A 2,977-nucleotide genomic window follows, 5' to 3' on the forward strand; every position below is an offset into this window, starting at 1 on the left:
AACAAAGCTGTGAAGGATGGAGCTGCTCTAGATACTGCACAACCACAACCACAGGATGATAGAGTTAATAGGTCCTGGCTTCACACCCTAACAGAAGACACATTTACTATGGATGGTGTTGATGTTCATATGTATACATGGACTAATTCAAAATGTTTAACCTCATTTAAATTACCACTGTCCGTGGCTTGTGCCATTGCTGTTCAGATTCGGTGCAGCTATGCACAGGGGGGCCAACCGGCACTCTGAGTTGTGAGTAGTATGCTGTTTGGAAGAGCAGTGCCACTGTGTGATTGCACATAACAACGCCTGCCACACAGGAGCACTGGCTATGTGTCAGTACCACCGGCAATGAATCCAGAAGCTTAATCTAAGAAGAAAGAACAAAAATTAAAAATGCAACATCATCTTCATGGAAGAGCCGAACAGGAACATAGTTCAGTGTTATGGTTACTGACCCCTACAGACTTACCCTCCTGAATGCTTAGTGTTTCCTTCTCTCCCTGTTAAAACAACTTAACCATCATTGATAACTGTAATAACTTAGATGGTGTATATTTGCAGTATTAACTTGATGTAAATTTGTTTCTGATCACCCAAACACACGTTGATTAAACTACCTGACCAGTCAAATTAGGTGTGATAAAGCAGGGAGACAAGGAAAACATTCAAGCTGATGGGCCTTTAGGAATGAACTTCACTAATCCTTAACTGAACTGAACCCCACTGAACAGGGATTAACAACTTTAAACAGCTTCCTGCCTACACTTAGTCTGTGTGGTGCCTCACTCTTCCTCATTGACCTGTAGCACAGGGCTCTCACACCGACCTCCCCTGACAACCTGTCTTTATTGGACACTGAATAAAGATACATGTACTGTTAGCATTATTTCTGTATTACTCATGTCTTAAACATATATAATTTACACGTAGCAAGAGTAGCATTAGGTAGTTAACTACCTGCTTAGTTAGCCAACTACCTAATGCAATTATTACAGTGTCTAACAACAAGAGTGACATTAGTTAAGAAAACTCCGACTATAGTTTAGGACAACATAAAACACTGTTTAAGAAAACATGTAATATAGAAAATTGACATCAAATGAAGCACATAGCGGAGTAACGTAGTGTTTGCATTTGACGTTAGCTAACGTTTCTTTGCCGGTTAATTTACATTTTATTACCTTCATAGTTGTGTATATATGATGCAGCATATAACTTAAATCCTTTATCTAATTTGCTGGCAAGGGTTGTTGTCACCCTGCAAATCCGATGAACATCAGTGATGTTCAATTTTGGGAGCTCTTGTAGGCAGCGAGTGTGGAGCGTCGCCAACCACACCGGAAGGACTGGAGCAGGACTAAATAGAACGTGGAAGTGATTGTGCAAGTAGTCCATTAACAAGCTACACAGTGTCTTTTGATATAAAATAAGTGTTAGAATGTACCTTTAACAATCTTTAACCTAAAGTTATGTACTTTTCAGAGCATTTTATGTGTTTCGCTCTTGACCAAACCAGGTGGAGAGTGTGCTTGTTTCTTGGAAACTCCGGTGAGTTGCTAAAAATGATAAGTTAGCAGGAAAACCTATGCTAAGTTTACACATGGTAACTACTGCAACAGTGTGAACTGTGTATTGTCTAAAAAAATAGCTAAAACCAGTAGGAGTACTTGAACTGCGTGTGAAATGGAGTGTTATATTTTTATGTTATTGTTTATTGATTAAGCATCTTCACAAATGCACCAAACTAATGCAAAATGCACCTTTCTTTTAGCTGTAACTGTTACTCAGTGCCTTTTCTGCACTTTGTCATTTCAGTTATGGGTTAATCCACGTAAATAAGTTGTTTAAAACTAATTAAGTTACAAACATTTCATGATTTGATGACACATGCCTTAAAAAGGAGTATATAAATATATTTGATTGTAATGCTGTAAAGCAATACAAATTGAACTAGAAAAATTTGCATTTCCTGCGAAAATGCAGTGTGGATGCTGTAAAGCTGAAGCTGTCTGCTGAAAATAGTTGAAAATAGCTGAAGAAGCTGAAGAAATCAAAGTCAGTGTTTAAAAAGTTGTTGAAATTTTAATAACTTTGCAGAACAACATCAAGTTAACAAAAATGTAATAACTTAGCAGAAATGCAATAACTTAGAAGAAACATAACAATTCAGCAGAAATGTTGTAGTTTACCAGAAGCTACAACTTAGCAGAAATGTAATAATTTAGAATAACATAAGTTAGCAGAAATGATATAATTTAGTAGAAAATTAATAACTTGGCAGAAATATTTCAACTTACCAGAACTGCTATAATTTTGCAGAAATGTAATTATTAGGAAAAAACTGTAAACAGATAACAGCTGAAAACGATGAAGTAACCTCAAAGTTACTTGTTTAACTGTGAAAAATGACCAGAAAGATTAGAAAAGGAAAAAAAAACAATTCAGTTCAATTTATATAGCGCCAAATCACAACAAAAGTCGCCTTAAGGCGCTTCATAGATACAGAGAAAAACCCAACAATCATATGACCCCCTATGAGCAAGCACTTTGGCGACAGTGGGAAGGAAAAACTCCCTTTTAACAGGAAGAAACCTCCAGCAGAACCAGGCTCAGGGAGGGGCGGCCATCTGCTGCGACCGGTTGGGGTGAGAGAAGGAAGACAGGAATACCAGCCAGCAGATAAACTGATGTGAAACAAAACCAAGGTAAAATTGCAGAATTTACACAGTTGGTGAAATGTAAAAATGGCAACAAAAAAACCCCAAACAAACAAACAAAAAAAAAACTGCAGCTGCAGTGAGGTAAAGGTGTGGCTGTCTAAACAAGACTCTTCAGTGAGGGTTTTATGCTTTATGCTTTGTATAAACAACTATAGTGTGTTGCGTATGAAATCCATGAAATGCTACAAAGTAAATGAAATTTTATTCATGTATTGGACATTTTGAACTCTTAAAAAATAACAAAATATAAAAGC

Source organism: Pelmatolapia mariae, linkage group LG3_W, assembly GCF_036321145.2.
Source record: "Pelmatolapia mariae isolate MD_Pm_ZW linkage group LG3_W, Pm_UMD_F_2, whole genome shotgun sequence".
In the NCBI taxonomy this organism is placed as follows: domain Eukaryota; kingdom Metazoa; phylum Chordata; class Actinopteri; order Cichliformes; family Cichlidae; genus Pelmatolapia; species Pelmatolapia mariae.